This window comes from Mustelus asterias, unplaced genomic scaffold, assembly GCF_964213995.1.
Source record: "Mustelus asterias unplaced genomic scaffold, sMusAst1.hap1.1 HAP1_SCAFFOLD_106, whole genome shotgun sequence".
Classification (NCBI taxonomy): Eukaryota; Metazoa; Chordata; class Chondrichthyes; order Carcharhiniformes; family Triakidae; genus Mustelus; species Mustelus asterias.
Genome location: NW_027590150.1, coordinates 878,917 through 901,440, shown reverse-complemented (window position 1 = coordinate 901,440; position 22,524 = coordinate 878,917). Strand labels below are relative to the sequence as shown.

Here is a 22,524-nt window from a genome sequence, read left to right as displayed (position 1 = left end):
GGTGATAGGTAAGCCTATATATAAGCCTAGGTAGGTAGGGACATGACCGGCGCAACTTGTGGGCCGAAGGGCCTGTTTGTGCGGTATTTTTTTCTATGTTCGAAAAAACTCAATCAAATTTGTGAGACATGATTTTCCACTCACAAAGCCATGCTGTCCCGAATCAGTCCTTGCGTCTCTAAATGCCTGTAGATCCTGTCTCTCAAAATACCTTCGAGCAACTCAGCCACTGCAGATGTGAGGCTCACCCACCGGCCTGTAGTTCCCAGACTTTTCCCTGCAGCCCTTCTTAAACAAAGGCACAACATTTGCCACCGTCCAATCTTCAGGCACCTCACCTGTGACTATCGATGATTCAAATATCTCTGCTCGGAGATCCGCAATTTCCTCTCTAGCCTCCCACAATGTCCTGGGATACACTTCAGCAGGTCCCCAGGATTTATCTACCTTGATGCACTTTAAGACTTCCAGCACCTCCTTCTCTGTTATATGTACACTCCTCAAGACATCAGTATTTATTTCCTCAAGTTCCCTAACATCCATGCTTTTCTCAACAAAGGATTTCTCAAAGGATTGTGAATGAAGCCCAGTCCATTGCGCAAACCTGCCTCCCATCCATTGACTCTGTGTACACATCCGGCTGCCTCGGAAAAGCAGCCAGCATAATCAACCCTCGCACCCCGGACATTCACTCTTCCACCTATTTCCTTTGGGAAATGAAACAAAAGTCTGAGCTCACGTACCAACCAACTCAAGAACAGCTTCTTTCCTGTTGCCGTCAGACTTTTGATTGGACCTATCTCGCACTAAGTTAATCTTTCTGTCCACCTTAGCTATGACTGTAACACTAAGAACATAAGAAATAGGAGCAGGAGTAGGCCATCTGGCCCTTCGAGCCTGCCCCGCCATTCAACAAGATCATGGCTGATCTGAAGCGAATCAGTTCCACTTACCCGCCTGCTCCCCATAACTCCTAATTCCCTTATCGATCAGAAAACTATCTACCCGTGATTTAAACATATTCAACGAGGAAGCCTCCACCACTTCAATGGGCAGAGAATTCCAGAGATTCACTACATCCTGCACTCTCTCCTTTCCTTCTCTATGAACTGTATGCCTTGTCTTGATAGTGTGCAAGAAACAATTCTTTTCACTGTATACTAGTACATGTGACAATAATAAATCTAATCAAGTGCATCCTCTGATCTTGTGGAAGGGTGGGGAAGAAATTGCAGAGGCTCTTGCAGAGATATTTGCTTCATCCCTTTCCACTGGTGAAGTTCTGGAAGACTAGAGTGTGGCTCATGTTGTTCCGCTGTTTAAGAAGGGTTGCAAAGAGAAGCCTGGTAATTACAGGCCGGTGAACCTGACAACAGTGGCGGGTAAGTTACTGGAGAGGATTCTGGCCAACCTTTGGATAATCAAGGTCCGGTTAGGGATAGTTGTCAGAGATCCTGGGTACCAGCAACTTTAGGCATTCTTAGTCGACTTGAGTACAAACAGCACTGGACACCAGGCATAATCCAATGTGGGGCCTTTAATAACTTGTGCACAAGGAGAAACCCTGTGCAGCTGTCCCGCAAGTGGTTCTGATGTTACAGAAAAATAACTTGGCAATAATAGTCAATTACAACAAATCAGAAACCAGGAATGTTTCTAATCCTTCATTGACGGACATATTCGCCAATTAAATCCGAGCTTTTCACCCTTTCGCATTCAAAATTGACTTCTGCAAATCTTTTATTTGCATAGCATATCCCCAGATCTCGCCTTTGGTATTTGTTATGGAGAAATCTGGTCTTGCTCACCCTCTGGTGAAGGCCGAAAAGCAGAATGTTATGGGGCTTACGTAGGTGAAGATTAGCCTGTTCATGCTGAAATAGCAGACACTGACTCCTTTGAAGGTCTGCAAGCCGATAAACATTTTCACTCGCTGTTAAAGAAAAGGCAGGAAACTTTAATCTGAGCATTTCCATATAGTCAGCACTGCTTCATGCATGTGTTAGAGTGGGCCAAGGCTGAGGCAGCTGTCGTATATATATTTATAGAGAGAGAATAGACCAACGTTTCGAGTCTGGATGACCCTTTGTCAGAGCTCTGATGAAGGGTCATCCAGACTTTAAATGTTGGCTCTATTCTCTCTCCACAGATGCTGTCAGACCTGCTGACATTTTCCAGCATTTTCTGTTTTTGTTTCAGATTCCAGCATCCGCAATATTTTGTTTTTATCTGTATTTATATATCCAAATGTGCTATGTTAACAAAATGGACCGTTACTAACCGTAATATAAAGCATCATGTGATTTAGCTGACTTGACCATATTCCTATAGTTATTCAGTCATTAAAGACACAGTCATGGAGCATTAAACTTGCCGCGCAGGGCCCCTTGTATCAGCACACAGGCAGCTGCTTTGTGAGACTGCGAGCAGAACAGACAAGTCAGAGATAAGAGTGTCCTGAGAAGAGAGATTCATTGTGAAGGCTCAGGGATGGTTGGTAAGATGTAAGAATTCTATGATTCTCATGAACATTCTTTCCTCTCGTTCCCCAAATGCTGTGAATCTCCATCCCACACACTCTCCCTCCATTCTCACTCTGCTGTATCTAATATTCACCCTCCCAATTCTCCTGAAGGTGCTGATTGAGGCTGATTGACAGATCCATGCTCACTGCTTCCTGTCCACCACACACAAATCATAAGAAACAGGAGCTGCAGTTGGCCATTCAGCCCATCGAACTGCCTCAACCATTCATTGAGAATTGGCTGATCTACCGCAGCATTATTTCCCACGCTATCCGCCAGATAGAGAGAGAATAGAGCCAATGTTTGGAGTCTCGAGAGAGGAAAGAATGTTCCATAGAAACTAGAATTGCGTGTTCTGAATTTCCATCCTGCACTGACACTGATGACCTCTGTAAACTTGTTTTACAGGATACTGAAAGAGGAATCACAGGCTGAAATCTCAAACGTCACATCTAGATCTGACAGAGTCACATTCCTTGGGACCTGAATATCATCGGCCTTTGAATCGAGGAGAAATGGTTGTCCGGTCTGATGACTTGAAAAGATTTCAAACATCAGTGACTGGAAAAGTGCCAACACACTGCCAGACTGGAGTGAGTGTGTTCCAGTGCACTGAGCTTGAACCAGTTACACAGCCTGAATAAATATCACACCATTCACAGCGGTGGGGGAGGGGCGGGGGACTGTTCTGTGTGTGGACGAGTCTTCAACTGAAGAGAGAGGAAAGGACACCTGCACCATGGAGAAACCATGGAAATGTGGGGACTGTGGGAAAAGATACAAAGTCCCATCCCTGCTGGAAGCTCATCGGCGCAGCCACACTGGGGAGAGACCATTTACTTGCTCTCAGTGTGGGGAGGGATTCACTCGGGTATCCCATCTGCAGAGACACCAGCGAGTTCACACTGGGGAGAAACCGTTCACCTGCTCTCAGTGTGAGAAGGGATTCACTGATTTATCCACCCTGCGGACGCACCAGCGGGTTCACACTGGGGAGAGGCCGTTCACCTGCTCTCAGTGTGAGAAGGGGTTCAGTCAATTATCTAACCTGCAGACACACCAGCGAGTTCACACTGGGGAGAGGCCGTTCACTTGCTCTCAGTGTGAGAAGGGATTCACTGATTTATCCACCCTGCGGACGCACCAGCGAGTTCACACTGGGGAGAGGCCGTTCACCTGCTCTCAGTGTGAGAAGGGGTTCAGTCAATTATCTAACCTGCAGAGACACCAGCGAGTTCACACTGGGGAGACACCGTTCACCTGCTCTCAGTGTGGGAAGGGATTCACTCGGTCATCCAGCCTGCAGGCACACCAGCGAGTTCACACTGGGGAGAAGCCGTTCACCTGCTCTCAGTGTGAGAAGGGATTCACTGATATTTCCACCCTGCGGAAACACCAGCGAGTTCACACTGGGGAGAGGCCGTTCACCTGCTCTCAGTGTGAGAAAGGGTTCAGTCAATTAGCTAACCTGCAGAGACACCAGCGAGTTCACACTGGGGAGAGACCTTTCACCTGCTCTCAGTGTGGGAAGGGATTCACTGATTTATCCACTCTGCGGAGACACCAGCGAGTTCACACTGGGGAGTGGCCATTCACCTGCTCTATATGTGGGAAGGGGTTCAGTCAGTTAGCTAAGCTGGAGGCGCACCAGCGAGTTCACACTGGGGAGAGACCATTCACCTGCTCTCAGTGTGGGAAGGGATTCACTGATTTATTCACCCTGCGGTGTCACCAGCGAGTTCACACTGGGGACTGGCCGTTCACCTGCTCTCAGTGTGAGAAGGGATTCAGTCAGTTATCCAACCTGCGGATACACCAGCGAGTTCACACTGGGGAGAGGCCGTTCACCTGCTCTCAGTGTAGGAAGGGATTCATAGTTTCATCCCAGCTGCTGAAACACCAGCGAGTTCACGAGTGATTCCAGGGGTTGGATTCTGCTGTTATTCTTTCTGCTCTCAATTACATCCAGGACTGCATTTTGTTCATTCTCACAGTTGGTCAATGGGGAGGGTCGGAGGGTTTCTTTCTGCTGGACTGGCCGGTCTCATGTCTTTGCCTCTAGTGGGCTGATGCTCTTTGAGTCTTGTTGCGAATACCTGGTTTCAAATTTCACAAGGATCACAGAGTGACCGGGTGTTAGGAAGTTAAGAGTCACTATTTCTGTTTGAAACTCCCCCAGATGCCCATCCAATTTCCTTTGTAATTGTTTATTGTCTCCACTTCCTCGACCCTCGTAGGCAGCGAGTTCCAGGTCATTACCATTCACTGCATCAAAATATTCTTCCTCACATCCCGCCTTCCTCTCTGACCCAAAACCATAAACCTGTGTCCCTCTCATCCTTGTCCCGTCAGCTAATGGGAACAGCTTTTCTTTGTCCACCTTATCTAAACCTGTCAGAATCTTGTCCACCTCTATCAAATCTCCCCTCAACCTCCTTTGCTCCAAGGAGAACAACCCCAGCCTGTCATTGACAATAAAGAACAAACAAACAGAATATGTTAATACCTGAAATCAAATGGGAATGTTTAATTTCTGATTTAAAGAAATCATGAATATATTGTCACGTACAATAAAGGGATTTGAATAACTCAGCTTGGGTGCAGTTGAATGAAATGTACCAATCTCGTATCCACCCACAGTCTAGAGGAAGTATGGAATGTGTAGCTGGAAATCCCTCCCTAACAGCACTGTGGGTGTACTTACACCTTCGGCATCATAGCAGTTCAGGAAGGCAGTGTTGGCGCTGATCGTGGCCGAGGCAGCTACAGACAGCCACATATCCTGTTATAACTGAAGGACTGCAGATTAAATGCGAGGCATTGTGGGACATGACTATCTTGACCACATTCCTGTGACTGCTCAGTTTCTGCAATCATGAACCATTAAAGCTGCTTAGCAGGGCTCTGAAAGAGGACCTGGTGAGAATATTTACTCATAATGAGTTAGAATTAAACTTATCCCAGGACCGGCTGGTGTTCAGTGGCTGAGATTCCTGAATGTGTAAAAAGGGGGTCTGATCAATCAACAAACAGTGATAGGTAGTTAGTTAAGAAGCGTTCTCATGCATTATTTGAATTATTTTATCATAAATTTGTGATCAGAACTGTGAGGGACTTGTAACCCAATAGTTGTTGAATTGACGGTAAACTCCAAGTAGCACTGGACTGAAAAGGGGGTCTGACCAAGAAGTGAAGTGATCTCAAGGCATTGTTTAAATTACATCATCATTGGCCAACTTCCCCTTTGTGACGTCACAGTGGAGCCATCCTTGAATCAGCCAATAGGAATCACTCTGCTCCGCGGTGACGCCCCGGGTTCCAGTGAGCAGGCCCGGGCGCGCGGACCCGGGAGCCCCGCCCCCACCCATTGTTCCCCTCCCCCTACACCACATCGAGCCAAGGTTTCCAGGCAACCGGCTGACGGCTCCGGCCAGAGCGAGAAGCCGCTCGGTGATCTCCCCCTCCCCCCGGCCCGGGACTGCGCATGTCCAAGGGAGGGGGAAGCTGCGAATTGCAGGGCAGATCCCACCCCCTGACCTTCTGAGGTGTTGATTAATAGGAAGAGTTGGAGGACCGGAAGGACACTGGTCCTCCAGCTGATCAGAGCGCGGGCTTTGCGTGAATGAAGATTGAGCTTCAGACAGACTGAAACTTCCTCCTGTCTCCAACATCAGAGAGGTTGTTTCTGCAGTGAAGTGGTTGTCACATTTGCCTGACACGCGAAAGGTCCCCGGGTCAGAACCGGGCAGAAATGTTAATTTGGTCATTCCAGCATCTGAAAGTGGGAAGGGGAAGGAAGATGAGCTGTTGCCTGCCTGCCTGCCTGTCGTCTGGCCTGCCTGCCTGTCGTCTGGCCTGCCTGCCTGTCGTCTGGCCTGCCTGCCTGCCTGTTTTCTGGCCGGCCTGCCTGCTGTCTGGCCTGCCTGCCGACCTGTTGTCTGGCCTGCCTGCCTGCCGTCTGGCCTACCTGCCTGCCGTCCGTCCGTCCACTGGAGGGTGCTCTCTCCCTGGAGGGAGAGAGGACACGGAGTGACTTTCTTTTTTCTTTCCATCTTTGGGAGGGAGGACTGCACGTTTCAACATCTAGGGACTGAGTGGTTGGGCTGGTGCCCTCATCATCAGAAGGTCGGTGCCTGAAAGGGATGGGGGGGGGGGGGGGGGGGGGTGGTGAAGTAAATTCAGACTGTTTTTTCCATCTGCAGTGGGGGGGGAGGGGGGCGGGGTGGTGAAGACACCCCGGACTTGAACTGTTTGCGCCCGAAAGGGCTGGAGGAGTAAAGTCCCCCACCCACTGCTGCTGCCCCCAACACTGACACCCCCTCCCCTCTTTCCCCCTGACTGGGGCACCGGCCCCCCTCCGTGCCTTGTCCCTCGTCCTCCCTCCTGCTCCTCCGACCTCCTCTCTCCTCTCTCGCTCCGGGGAGAGAGCACCTAAACCCCCATCCACCTACCCTCCCCTCCCTTATTTTTCCCTCCTTATGTACACCCTGCCGTGCATCTGGGCAGTCTCGGGGTGGGAATAGCACTCCCTTGATTACTATGGAGGCATCGCCAGCGTCGCCGGTGGCAGAGCCTTCTCGGCCCACCTATGCGGGCGTGGCGTCTACCAGAGCCCCCGCCGCTCCCAAGGCCCTGCCACCTTTTTTGTTGCTCACGCGGCAGCTCGGGGTTAAGTGCTACGCCCACCCCGACATGTCCATCGAGGCCTGTGTCAAGGCAATGGCTGGGGTTGTCGGCCCCTGAGCCATTGTCGCGGCCTCTAAGATGTACGGCCGGGCCGTATTCTTTTTGAAGGCCGAGCGGGCAGTCCACCTCGCCCTGGAGAGGGGGCTCACGGTGGGCGGGACGTTCCTGGCGGTGGACCCTTTGGAGACCACCGCCCATAAGATCGTAATATCAAACGTCCCGCCTTTCCTACCGAGTGAGCTCCTCCTCCCCCACCTCCATCCACTGGGGGAGGTCAGGTCCGGGATGGTGCCGATCCCGCTTGACCTTTGCGACCCCTCCCTCCGCCATGTCTACTCCTTTTTGTCCATTTCTCCATTTGTCTGCCTGACCCGGGAGGAGGTCCTGGAGGGAGGGTTTAGTATCCGTTCCACCCAGCCGATTACAACCCGGAGTTCTTTTTCAGTATGCCGGGGGACTGGGGCAACTCCCCAATGTTTGTGTCCCCGTGCGGCGGTGGTGAGGAAATGGTCCACTCGTCCTCTCCGTCCCGGCCTTGGACGCTGGACATCCCCGACCTTAATCCGGAGGTTGTACCGGACCTGGGGGGTGTCCAAGCGTCTGGGGCAGAGCGGGGGACTGAGTCGCCGCCGCACGCGGGCCTGCAAACCAGGGAAGGTGAGCCCGGGGGGAACCCCTCCTCCGCCGATCCTGGGGGTGGGATCAGGGAGGGGTTGGGGCGAGTTGGCGCCTCCGTGCCGCCCGCCGTACGTCCTGCGGCGGGGGACTCGGAGTCGAGGGGTGACTGCCCTGAGGAGGTCAGCGGCTCGGTGGTGGGCACGAGGGCACTTTTGGAGTCTGCCCAGAGCGAGGCGGGGGACTCCCTCGTGCCCCCCACCGAGTCGTCCCTCGTGCGGTTCTTCTGGGACAATCGACTGCACTGGGTCCCTGCTGCGGTTCTGCATCTCCCGCTTGAGGAGGGCGGACAAGGTCTGGTGTGCCTCCGCACTCAGATAGCGACCTTCCGCCTCCAGGCCCTGCAGAGGTACCTTTACGTTGAGCCCCCTCCACAGTGGTGTGCCATGGCGACGTATTTCTTCCACCAGTGGCACAACCTCAATTATGACGTGCAGCTCCTGCATATCGAACTGGGGCGTGCTTCGACCGCCCTGCAGGAGTTGCCCGTCTTTTACCAGGACCTCCTCACTGTCTGGAACACGGTCGCCTCGCGATGCTGCTCCCCAACCCCCACCCCACCCCCCCCACCCCACCCGCACCTCCCCCAACCCCCCCACCCCACCCCCAACACCCCCCACCCCCACGCCCCCACACCCCCACCCACCCCAACCCCCTCCCAACCCCCCCACCCCCACCCCCCTACCCCAACCACCCCCCCCACCCCCCCACCTCAACTACCCCCAGCCCCGCCCCCCCACCACCCCACCCTACCCCCCCACCCCCCTCCCCACCCCAACCACCCCCCCCCCCCACCACCCCCCCACCCACCCCCACCCCCTCCCCCCCCCACAACCGTAGGATTCACTGGTTCACGGGCTCCGAAGACTGCCCTTTCTGCGGCCTTGTGGAGTCCGTGGACCATGTCTATGTTGTGTGTCTTCGGCTGCACTCCCTTTATGTTTTCCTAAAGAACCTTTTATTGATGTTCTGTTTGCACTTCAGCCCCTCACTCCTGATCTATGGACACCCGGTGCGGAGAGGGTCGGGTCGGGATGGCGACCTCCTCGTGAACCTGCTCCTGGGCCTGGCGAAACACGCCATTTACCGGTCCAGGCTGCGGGCGATCGAGGGGGCCGTCCATCCTGACTGTCTGCCCCTCTTTCGCGGCTACGTTCGTGGCCAGGTGTCCCTGGAGAGGGAGCATGCGGTGTCCACGGGCACAGTTGACGCCTTCCGCGCCCGCTGGGCACCGCAGGGGTTGGTGTGCGTTATCGACCCTGATAATCACATTTTAATTTGATGTCTTTAAGTTTCCTTTGTACTTTGATTTCTGTTCGGGCTGTTCCCCTCCTTTTGGGGAGCTGCCCCTTTTACTTTGTCCTGACTTAATTTGAGTTTGTTTATTTGGTTTGACCTAAAAAGAGGGCAACATCTGTGAGTAAAAGACTTTCTTTTCTCTCCCTTTCCATTTCTTTTCTCATTCTGGGGGAAATTGGGGACTTGCAGCAACTGAAGGGAAAGGAAGTGAATCCAGGGAGGCTGCAGACTCTGGAAAGATTGGCCCAGGTCTGTCTGTCTCTCTTTTTTAAAGACATTGACATCCTTTGCTCCCTCAGCTTGACTCATTTATTTGTCTGGATGAAGCATGGTCTCTTTGCTAATGTTCACAATTAAAGGGATGTTTTCTCCAGGAGATGGCTGACATTTAAGGGCACACTAAATTAATGTTGTGCTCATTCATGACCTAGACACGTCAGACCTATGATCAATAGAATCATAGAATCCTGCAGTGCAGAGGGAGGCCATTTGGCCCATCGAATCTGCACTGACACACAAACACATTGACAGACACTGGGAAACTCACAAACATATCTCCAGATATACATAATCTCAAACACATTCACAGACATGCAGACGAAAAAATATTCAGACTTACACAAACACATGCACAGACATACACATTATCACACACACTCTCACAAACACGGAGACTGAGACCATGAAGGGTTGATGTTAATGTCAATCTAATATCCACCTGCTGGACACTAAAATAATAACAGAAGCAAATCTGAGGCTCAGTGTGTGGGTTTTACTATGAAATGAGATAATGTATAAATATATCCCCTATTGCTCAGGCTGGGAGTGGAATTGATGATTTATCTGCTGTCTGTGATCACCTTGAACAAATATTAAATTGTAGAGATTATAAAGTTTGAATTGTAATATCTAATGGTGTAAAGTATCTGGGAGCAGAGTGGATGTGATGAAGGCTGGAATACAGACTGGAGGAATGAAGATGAAACTGCTGTGCAGAGTGAATGGTTCTTGTTTTAGGGAGGGATGGATGGAGAGAGAGAGAGAGAGAGAGGAAGTGTGAGGTGGATTGTGGGAGAGATGGATGGATGGGGCTGAATGTGAGAAGCTGAAGTTTACATTTGAAGAGGTTACCAGTGCCTCTGAGCAGCTGAACTGGGGAAGCTTTTGGCCAGACTGTGCTGCTGCTGCAGTTTCCCCTCCTGGCCACGAAGGAACGCTGTAACTCTACCGGCCATTGCTGTTCCCACTGTCACCTCTTGCCCGCTCCAGCCCGCCCGCAGCTCATACAGGAACTCACTGACCAGGAGCGGAGTGGAATTGGAGATGATCAATGATTCCAAAATGAAACTGGATGGATGATTGAAATTGATTTGAAGGAAATCAACTTGCAGGGGAATTGGAATCTAGAAGGGGAATAGGATTGACAGGATTGCTCTACAGAGAGTCGTCATGGACTCGAGTTGCCAACCCGACCTCTAACTATTGCAGAACACGCTGGAGGAATGAAAGAAAACAGATGCTCACAGGGTTGTAAAAGGATAGAACTGAGTCTAAAACACCAATATGTTTTCATGGTCGTACATTTAAAATCAGATTATTGGAGATTAAAACTAAACCAATGGCATTGCTAAAGATGGCTGGTGTTTCTCCTGCGAAGGTTGCAGCAAAGGAGGAAGCTTGTCAGAAATCAGTACCTTCTAATGTATTTATGATGGGTGAAAATAGAGACATGAGGGATTATGAAGGAATTGTAAATTCCACCTTGTCCTATACAGTATATAACACATTTTTCTTCTCTTTAGTTCTGAAAGAGTCACACAGATTTGAAACATTATCTCTATTTTCTTCCTACAGTTGTTGCCAAACCTGCAGAGTTTTTCCAGCATTCTCTGTTTTTGTTTCAGAATCCATCATCCACAGAATTTTGCTTTTATGAAGCATTTATATTTGAAGGGGAAATCACTCCATTTTTGTCCAAGAGCCTAGAAAGATTGTTATCCTGTGAGATACTGCCTCAGTTCAGGGTTTATTGGGAAAAGATTTAGACTTTTCCAAAAGTTCTCTGAAACAAAATGTATTGATTTTGGGGCATTGATTGGAAGTGTCTGTCTATCCCATTGTGTAGATTTTTAAAAAAAATTCATTTATCAGATGTGTGCATCACTGGCTGCACCAGCATTTATTTCCCATCCCTAATTGCCCTCCGTTTCAGAGGACATCTAAGAGTCAACCACATTTCTGTGGCTCTGGAGTTGCACGTGGACCAGACCAGGTAAGGATGGCAGATTTCCTTCCCGAAAGGACATTACTGAACCAGATGGAGTTTTTCCGATAATCGACAATGGTTTCATGGTCATCAGTAGATTCTTAATTCTCCATTTTTTTATTGCATTCAAATTTCACCAGCTGCTGTGATGGGAAGTGTGTGTGACATTCAGGAGAGTGAACTTAAACTACACTTTGGTCATTGATTTGAATTGTGTGTCTATCTCATTTGTGTAGAGTTAAAACTACAATTTGGGTATTGATGGAGTCCAGAGCTAGGGGTCATAGATTGAGGATAAGGGGTAAAGCTTTTACACCTTTTTGAGGTGAGGAGAAATTTCTTTACCTAGAAGGTGGTGAATGTGTTGAATTCATCATCACAAAATATAGTTGAGGCCAAAATGTTGTCTGATTTCAAGAAGAAATCAGATATAGCTCTTGGGGCTAAAGGGATCAAGGGATATGGGGGGAAGGGGATCAGGATATTGAGTTTGATGATCAGCCATGAGCAAAATGAATGGCGGAGTAGGCTCGAAGGGTTGAATGGCCTACTCCTGCTTCTAGTTTCTATGTTTCTAAATGTGTGTCTATCATTGTGCAGTGTAAATTTAAACTACGCTTTAATAAAGGGGACAGTTATCGGCTTACTGATTAGAGATTTTATAGTGGGGAATTATATAGTCGGTGATATTGTTTTTCATGTTCTGAAACCATGTTCACGGTTCAGAAGATGTTCCTGTGAGTAAAACAATCCCTCATCTATTTGTGCTCCAGTGAAGCAACAAATTTCTTCACCCAGAGGTGCCTCTACTTTCTCAGAAGACGAAGGAAACTTGACATATCAGCTACGACTCTCACCAACGTTTACAGATGCACCATAGAAAGCATTCTTTCTGGTTGTATCACAGCTTGGTATGGCTCCTGCTCTGCCCAAGACCGCAAGAACTACAAAGGGGGTTGTGAATGAAACCCAGTCCATCACGCAAACCAGCCTCCCATCCATTGAGTGTCAACACTTCCCGCTGCCTCGGAAAAGCAATCTGCATAATTAAGGACCCCACGCACCCCGGACATTCTCTCTCCCACCTTCTTCTGTCAGAAAAAGATACAAAAGTCTGAGGTCCCATACCAACCGACTCAAGAACAGCCTCTTTCCTGCTGCCATCAGACTTTTGAATGGACCTACCTCACACTAAGTTGATCTTTTGCTACACTCTAGCTATGACTGTAACACTACATTTTGCACACACTCCTTTCCTTCTCTATGAATGGTATGCCTTGTCTGTATAGTGCACAAGAAACAATACTTTTCACTGTATATTAGTACATGTGACAATAATAAATCAAATCAAACTAACATGAGTAAAGATATTGATATCCACCCTGGTAATGGACAATGCAGAGGCAGGAAAAGTGCTGGAAACATTTCAAGATAAAAGTCCACCACCAGAGGAAATAAGACCTCAAATAGTGAATGACAATTGACACTGAGTAGCTGCTATTGCTGAGACAGAACAAGAAATAACAACAACAGGAGTTCAGAGAAATGGACAAATTATTTTTTAAAAAATATTTAAACCCCCCCCAATGATTGGAATGAGTAGTTTGTGAGTGATGAGGAAGATTCAAAATGTTAGAAAACAAAATGAAAGTCCAGAATGAAGAAGCTTCGACATCGCTGGAAAGAAATTAAATAAAACTCAATCTGAATTAGATCAGGAGAAACTCCAGGATTATGAAATGTTCAAAGAACAAACAGGAGCAGCAAACCATTTTGCTTAAACATCAGAAGTATTTGAATGACATTCTGGAAATGGTGAAGAAAATTTGGACCAATGACCTACAGCAGATTAGCGTGTGGAATGAGAACAAAAGTCTGACCATTTATAGACAGGGGCTGGTAAATGAAAGTTTTACCTTGGAGAATAACTGGAGCTGAGGAGAATTCTCCCAAGGGACAGTGGTATGTTTATTGTGGTCTAGACAGAAATAAATAACTTCCAGATTGTGCCTTGTGAGAGAATCTGGGCATGTAAAAAGTAAACCTGAACACATCACACACAGTTATAAATAATAGTGTTAAATTAAAAGAATTAAAACAAAATAGTATTATGTACAATAAAGTTCATTTTGGTAAAAAGAATTGTGTAGCTTTGTTGGTTTAAAGAAGGTATTCAGCTTTCTTTAATGAGGAAGTGACAATGCCAAGGCCGGACCTTGTTTCCTCCTTGGTCGAAATGTAACCCCTGTCCACATCTCCACTTCATTCTTCCACTGGTCTTATGGTTCAGACTCCGAGAACATCGGTGGGAAATCAGACCCTGACAATTCCCACTCACTTTCAGCCATCCTCACAAAAGCTGCTGGGATTGTAATCTTCTGCCTGAAATTTTATTTTTCTTGAGTTTCCAACATTCAGCAAGAATTCTGTGACCATCTATTATTCCTGACAGTCTTATGGTGAAGGAAGAAACTGGAGCCAATCTTTACTTGGAATAGATTTATTCAGAGTGAAACATGACAGGTGTATACCTCCTAAAGTAACTCGTTGTTAGTCTCCCTTTCTATGTAGTCGCTCAATTGATGCGATTAACAGCCACAGTCAGAGCATCGAATCACTGTAACTGCCTTGGTGTCTCAGCAGTTTGGATGAACAAGTGAATCCCTGCCCACACACACAGCAGGTGAATGAATCTCTGCGTTATGAAATCGTTGGTGTCTCAGTAAATTGGATAAATCATTGAATCCTTTCTCACACACGGAGCAGGTGAACGATCTCTCCCCATTGTGAACTCGCTGGTGTGTCTGCAGGTGGGATGACTGAGTGAATCCTTTCCCACACTGAGAGCAGGTGAATGGCTTCTCCCCAGTGTGAACTCGCTGGTGTGTCTGCAGGTGGGATAACTGAGTGAATCCTTTCCCACACTGAGAGCAGGTGAATGGCTCCTCCCCAGTGTGAACTCGTTGGTGTCTCTGCAGGTTGGATGAATCACTGAACCCCTTCCCACAGTCAGAACAGGTGAATGGCTTCTCCCCGGTCTGAACTCTCTGATGTCTCAGCAGATCGTATGACATTCTAAAGCTCTTTGTGCAGTGAGAGCAGCTGAACGGTCTCTCCTCAGTGTCCAGCAGCACAGATTGTATGAAGCAACTCCCACAGTCAGAGCATTTAAAATGTGTCTCATTGGTGTGGGTGCCTCGTTGTCCCAGCAGACTGTCAGACTGACTGAATCCCTTCCCACACACGGAGCAGGTGAATGGCGTCTCCCTGGTGTGAATGCGTCGATGTCTCACCAGACTTGATGACTGAGTGAATCCCCTCCCACAGTCAGAGCAGCTGAACGGCCTCTCCCCGGTGTGAATGCGCTGGTGTGTCAGCAGGAGGGATGAGTGAGCGAATCCCTTCCCACAGTCAGAACAGGTGAACAGCCCCTCACCGGTGTGAAAGCTCTCGTGATTCCTCAAAGCAGATGCCCGTGTGAATCCTTTCCCACACTGAGAGCAGGTGAATGGTCTCTCCCCAGTGTGAACTCGCTGGTGTATCAGCAGGTTGGATGAATCACTGAAGCCTTTCCCACATTCAGAGCAGGTGAACGGCCTCTCCCCGGTGTGAACTCTCTGGTGTCTATGCAGGGTGGATGAATCAATGAATCCTTTCCCACACATCGAGCAGGTGAATGGCCTTTCTCCGCTGTGACTGCGTTGATGAGTTTCCAGCTCACAGGGAGCACGGAATCCTTTCCCACAAACCTCACATTTCCAGGGTTTCTCCATGGTGCTGGTGTCCTTGTTGTTTCTCCTGGTTTGATGATCAGTTGAAGCCTCGTCCACACACACAGAACACGTGTACAGCTTCTCTCCACTCTGAACGGGATGATGTTTTTACATGTGATGCAACTCAGTGCTTTTCCAGTCACACTGACGATTGACATCTTTTCCACAGACAAACATTTCTACTTCCACATTCAAAGGTTGAAGAATAATCGAGTGACTCAAGTCAAGATGTTTGTCCTGAGTTTTGCATCTGCAAACTTTTCCCTTGTAATACCTGTAAAGAGAGTTTACAAAATTAAGCAGTCAGTCCGGGATAGAAATTCTGAACAGACAATTCTAGTTTCTAAGGAATATTCTTTCCTCCCTCAATCCTCAAAATCTGCTAATCTCCACACCACACAGCCTCCCTCTATCCCCACTCTGCTGTACGTAATTCTACACCTTTGCAATTCTGCTGATGGACAGATCTCTGTTAACGGCTTCCTGTCTTGGACTCAGAGATAGTAAGAAATAGGAACAGAAGCAGGCCATTCACCCCATCAAGCCTACTCTGTCACTCAATATGATTAAGGTGAAAGGTGTCCCCCCCCCACCCCTTGTCTTGCCTTTTCACAACACCAGCGGTCACAATCAAAGGATAGATGCCCTGCAGTCAGAAGAAGGCCATTTGGCCGATCGAGCCTGCACCAACAACAATCCCACTCAGGTCCTATCCCCGAAACCCCACATATTTACCCTGCTAATCCCTCTAACATACACATCCCGGGACACTAAGGGGCATTTTGACATGGCTAATCCACCTAATCTGCACATCTTTGGACCATGGGAGGAAACCAGAGCACCTGGAGGAAACCCACACAGACAAGGGGAGAATGTGCAAACTCTGCACAGACAGTGACCAAGCTGGGAATTGAACACAGGTCCCTGGAGCTGTGAGGCAGTCGTGCTAACCATGTGATCATTTCTGCCAATTCTAGCATGCTACCACCATGAAACACATCCGCTCACCACCCCAATCAGCATTCTGCAGAGACCGTTTCCTCCATGATACCCGGTCCACTCCTCCATCACCCTCAACCCCTCATCCCACTTTACATGCCCACGCATTCGCAAAAGGTGCAATAGTACATCCTCCTTGTCCAACACTCCTGACACTCCCTTCAGGTGAAGCAGCATTTCATTTGTATCTCCTTCAATTTAGTCCACTGCATTACTTATTAGGACTTATTAGGGAGAGTCAACATGGCTTTGTGCGTGGTAGGTCATGTTTGACCAATCTATTAGAGTTTTTTCGAGGAGGTTACCAGGAAGGTGGATGAAGGGAAGGCGGTGGATGTTGTCTACCTGGATTTCAGCAAGGCCTTTGACAAGGTCCCTCATGGGAGGTTAGTTAGGAAGGTTCAGTCGCTAGGTATACATGGGGAGGTAGTAAATTGGATAAGACACTGGCTCAATGGAAGAAGCCAGAGAGTGGTTGTGGAGGATTGCTTCTCTGAGTGGAGGCCTGTGACTAGTGGTGTGCCGCAGGGATCGGTGTTGGGTCCATTGTTGTTTGTCATCTATATCAATGATCTGGATGATAATGTGGTAAATTGGATCAGCAAGTTTGCTGATGATACAAAGATTGGAGGTGTAGTGGACAGTGAGGAAGGTTTTCAAAGCTTGCAGAGGGATTTGGACCAACTAGGAAAATGGGCTGAAAAATGGCAAATGGAATTTAACGCAGACAAGTGTGAGATATTGCACTTTGGAAGGACAAACCAAAGAAGAACGTACAGGGTAAATGGTAGGACTCTGAAGAGTGCAGTTGGACAGAGGGATCTGGGAATACAGGTACAGAATTCCCTAAAAGTGAGGTCACAGGTGGATAGGGTCGTAAAGAGTGCCTTTGGTACATTGGCCTTTATAAATCGGAGTATCGAGTATAAAAGTTGGAGTGTTATGGTAAGTTTATATAAGGCATTGGTGAGGCAGAATTTAGAGTATTGTGTGCAGTTTTGGTCACCTAGTTACAGGAAGGATGTAAATAAGATTGAAAGAGTGCAGAGAAGGTTCACAAGGATGTTGTCGGGACTTGAGAAGCTGAGTTACAGAGAGAGATTGAATAGGTTGGGACTTTATTCCCTGGAGCGTAGAAGATTGAGGGGAGATTTGGTAGAGGTGTATAAGATTTTGATGGGTATAGATAGAGTGAATGCAAGCAGGCTTTTTCCGCTGAGGCTCGGGGAGAAAAAAACCAGAGGGCATGGGTTAAGGTGAAAGGAGAAAAGTTTAAAGGGAATATTAGGGGGGGCTTCTTCACGCAGAGAGTGGTGGGAGTGTGGAATGAGCTGCCGGATAAAGTGGTAAATGCGGGGTCACTTTTAACATTTAAGAAAAACTTGGACGGGTTCATGGATGAGAGGGGTGTGGAGGGATATGGTCCAAGTGCAGGTCAGTGGGACTAGGCATAAAATGGTTCGGCACAGACAAGAAGGGCCAAAAGGCCTGTTTCTGAGCTGTAATTTTCTATGGTTCTATTACAATACCGTCTCCTCTATGCTGGGGAGATTAAACACAGACTGAGTTACTGCTTTGCAGAACACCTTTGCTCAGTCCACAAGCATGACATTCGCTTTCCAGTCACTTGCCATTTCAACTCAGCATCTTGCTCTCATGCCCACATCTCTGTCCTTGGCCTGTTGCAATGCCCCAGTGTCGCCCAATGCAATCTGGAGGAACAACACCCCATCTTCCGATTGGGCACATTACAGCCTTTTGGACTCAACATTAAGTTCAGCATCTTTAGACTGTGAATATTCCCCTACATGCAATAAACACAACTGAGGCCCACGCCCTGTGAAATAATAAATAAATAACAAATTCCTGCAATTGGAGATAAACATGTCCCTGGGAGGGGGCGGGGCTGACCTGGAATTCCAGGCTCACGCTGCGCATGCGCACTACTTCTCATTGCCCATAATAAAGATGGCGGCCGCGCATGCGCTATGTTGTATCCCCTCCGTTTCAAGATGGCGGCCGTTACCCTTGAACCGCGAACGCGGCCCGCTGCCTGCAAACGCGGGACTGGGAGCTTTCTATTCGGGATTCGGAGCCTCTATCATATACTTCTGAAGCTTCCAACCCACACACCGGCTCTATCGCACCCCGCTTACCCGGCGATTTCTAAATTTGAGTTGCTCCGAATTGCAACGCAACAACCACTTCCAGTATCCGGACTGCGCATGCTCCACATCACAATGCCCAGGCAGTGATTGATGGCAGCTCCGGCCCAATAGGAAGAGGGGGCGGGGCTGGAGGACCGAGCGGGAGCGGCTGGTCCTCCAACCAATCGGAGTGAACGAGGGGCGGGGCTGAGCCCGGATCTCCCTCATTGGCTGAAACTCTGCATCATTGTGAAAGTTACCGGCATCTCCACATCATGTCCCCCTTCTCCAATCAGCTTGGCTCATGTAGATCAGGCCCAGGACAGGGTGGTTTGGTCGCTCGCCCTGTCTTGTCAGCCTGGATCTGAAGTGTCTCAACTTGTTGAGACTCTGAATTGGATTTGATTTGATTGAATTGGAAAAGTATAAAAAAAAAGTCCAGGAGAAAACTGGACCTTTCTGTTTGTGGTTTCAAACAGATGGAGCCCTGTGGGTGTAGGGGCAAACACATCAACATTTGTCACTGAAACAAAAACAGAAAATGCTGGAAAATCTCAGGTGGTCTGTGGAGAGAGAATAGAGCCAACGTTTCGAGTCTGGATGACCCTTTGTCAGAGCGAAGAACAAAACATTTTGTTACTGAAATGTGGGAACATGAGGGAAAAAAACACAACTAATTCAAGGGCTGATTTAAAGTAACAACGTACCTTTAAGACTTGATTACCTGTAAAGCCTCGCATTCCAACCATCATTTTGTAAATTGAGTTTGTGTCTTTATATGCCCTGTTTGTGAACACAACTCCCACTCACCTGACGAAGGAGCAGACCTCCGAAAGCTTGTGTGGCTTTTGCTACCAAATAAACCTGTTGGACTTTAACCTGGTGTTGTGAGACTTCCTAAAGTAACAGCAGACAGGGAATCTCATCATTAGAACAAGGACTGATTTCAGTAATTGAACTGCAAGAAGGGTTAAGAAAAGTTAAAGTTTATTTATTAGTCACAAGTAAGGCTTACATTAACACTGCAATGAAGTTACTGTGAAATTCCCCTAATCGCCACACTCTGGTGCCTGTTTGGGTACACTGAGGGAGAATTTAGCATTGCCAATGCACCAAACCAGCATGTCTTTCAGACTGTGGGAGGAAACTGGAGCACTCGGAGGAAACCCACAAAGAACGTGCAAACTCCATAGAGACAGTGACCCAAGCTGGGGATTGAACCTGGGTTCCTGGTGCTGTGAAGTAGCATCGCTAACCGCTGTGCCACCATGCCGCCCATAAAGACAGGTTAGACAGAAGGTTAATACTGTCATCGTTCAGAACAACAGACTATAAAGGAACAAGTGAGCTTAAAGCCAATCTTTCTCATTCTGTGTGGAGGGGGTGTGCTGAACCAGTTTTAATGGGGTTTTATATTTGTTTATACAATGTGGGCATTGCTGGCTCGACCAGCATCGATTATCCAATCCAAATTATTCTTGAGAAGGTGGTTGAGGCTGCCTTCTTGAACTGCAGAGTTGAAGTTACCGTCAGATCAGCCGTGATCTAATTAAATGGGCCATGGGCTGAATGATCTACTCCTGCTCCTATGTTTATAAGTTTGCTGTTAGTCCATGTAGTGTAGGTACATCCAAAGTGCTGTGAGGAAGGGATTTCCAGGATTTTTGATCAGCAACAGTGAAAGGACAGCAACATGATTCCAAGTCAGGATCGTTTAAGTCTTGGGTGCCATTGTTTTTCGGTGAAGGGTCTGTTCCTCTGCTGTACTGTTCTTTGTTCTTTAGATAACTTGCAGTTGTCCATGTTACCAATTATCTGCTGCCCTTGTTCTCTAGGTGGGACAGTTTGTAGGATTGGAAGGTAAAGGTCGCAGTGTTGGAAGGTGCTGTTGAAAGTTAAATTATATTAGTTTCCTCATATTAAAAAATGGAACTCAGGTGAGGATATGGTGGGGAGATCGAGATCAGAGAGGCAGTATTTCAGAATTTATCACTGTGATAGCAGCAATCCCATTGCTATCTGTTGGCAAGACTGATGGAAATATTTAAAGTGAAGACCATTGGAGGATGAGGTACAATGGAATTTGTGAACTATCTGAGGATAATGGCGAGGGGAAAGGAAGGGATCAGGAAAGCAGCAGACACGTTGTTCCAGGAGAAGTGGGGTCTGGTTGTGTATATGTCAGGTTTTACACAGCACACAGTGGTTTCACTCTGGATGGAGAATCTCTGAATCACTCAAATCACTCAATTGGAAACTCAGAGACCTATCATTGTCTGCTTGGATGAAGGTTTGTGTTGCAACTGATGAGAAGCAGCCTCACTCAGACACCCACACACAGAGACACATACTCTCTCTCTCACACACGCGCACACACACACATATACACACATCCTCATGCACAGAAACTAACACATGCAGCCATCCTCCCACCCACCCACCCACCCACACGCTGTACCAACTGAATTAAGAACTGCTTCTTCCCTGCTATCAGACTTTTGAATGGACCAACATTGATCTTATTCTACACCCTAGCTATGACTGTAACACTATATTCTGCACCCTCTTCTTCTCCCCGATGTACTTTATGGATGGTATGTTTTGTCTGTATAGCGCACAAGAAACAATAATATTCACTGTATCCCAATACATGTGACAATCGTAAATCAAATCAAATCAAATCCTCTCACATGAAACAGGGCCTGTGCCATTGGGTGGACAACACCAGCTAACCTGACTAAAAGTGAGGATAAAGTATTGTTGTCTGTAAGGGCTAAAGAAATACACTTGGCTCCCTTGTAGATCTGTGCCATGAAGTTCAAGACTCCTTCATGAATCATCCTCTTGACCTCTCGCCTGTCAACCCCCCATGAGAATCTTATACGTTTCAGAAAGTTCACCGCTTATTCTTCTAAACTTAATGAGTATAGGTGCAACCCTTCCCCAAAAGACAACGAGTTGGATTCTCCGGCCACGCTGGCCCCAAAACCGGAGAATCCCCCCCGAGGTCAAAGGACCTTTGTGTGGTCCACCCCCCGGCCTGCTACGATTCCTGTGGTGGGCGGGATGGGAGAATTCTCCCCTACACCTTCACAACCTTTCCTCAAAAGACAACACCTTCATCTTAGGAATGGGCCTGGTGAACTTTCTCTGAACTTTCCAATGAAAGCATGTCATTCCATAAGTAGGGAGACCAGAACCGTACACAGTATTCCAGCTGCTATCTCAGCAATGTCCTGTGTAGGTGCAGCAAGTTCCCTTTTTCAAACTCCACCCCCTTGCAGTAAAGTCCAACACTCCATTTGCTGCCTTCTTTACTTGCTCTACCTTCATCCTATTTTTTCACGATTCATGTACAAGGTCACCCAGATTCCTCTCTACGGCAGTATTCTTCAGTTTCTGTACATTTATAAATTGTTTGCTTCTCTATTCTTCCTGCCAAAGTGGAAAAGCTCCCACTTTCCCGCACTATACTCCATCTGCCATTTTTCTGTCCATTCAGGTAACTTATCTGTGTCCCTTACAGATTTTTTGTAATAACCTCACAACTTGCCTTTTTACCTATCTTTGTATCATCAATTCTGGCTTCATCCAAGTCATTGATCAAGGTGGCTGTTTTTCTCTCTCTCAGTTGTGGGTGATATTTGTCTCTATTCTCCTGGAAACTGAATGAATCTTGTTCCAAACTGGGTTCAATCTCAGACATTTCAGGGAGTCAGGAATCATTCACCCCTGAACCTACACTGGTAAAACCCCAGGCAGTTCCTCAGTAAGGATTTTTCTGGTTCCTCACCGTATATTAGTCAGGATACTGAAACCCAGCTTTTCTTACAGTCCACTCCTGGAGGTCCCACTCCCTGAGCCGACAAAATTCAGCAGTGTCAGTGCTGAAGTTTCACCGTGGAGTGATTCCCAGAGTAACTGTCAATCATATCACCATTGATGTCCAGGTTTGTGCAGTTTTAGTTATCCTGATGTCTAACACACACACATCAATAAAACAGGGAATTCCTGCAAACAAACTGCAGCTTCTTCTCTATCTGGAAATCCAATGTTTGTTGAATAATTGTCCCAGTGGTTAACAGGCTCCTGTGAACTCATCCAACTCGTATTTTAATACTGACTTTAACAAATATATTTTAAATAGGTTTATT

General features: G+C 47.7%; 1 protein-coding gene across 4 annotated transcripts in view; it reads left to right on the top strand.

The window, feature by feature from the left end:
• The window catches only part of LOC144484402 (uncharacterized), a 529,373-nt gene that overhangs the window by 37,063 nt on the left and 469,786 nt on the right, over positions 1 to 22,524 (top strand). Inside the window, exon 1 of one of the 4 annotated variants that reach the window (XR_013496085.1) lies at positions 6,616 to 6,650. The exons of 2 other annotated variants lie outside the window; for them this stretch is intronic. The gene's annotated coding sequence lies outside the window, so the exon portion shown is untranslated. Of the gene's footprint in view, positions 1 to 6,615; positions 6,651 to 22,524 lie in introns of those variants that run through there. One more of the 4 variants, XM_078202931.1, reaches the window with a different exon arrangement.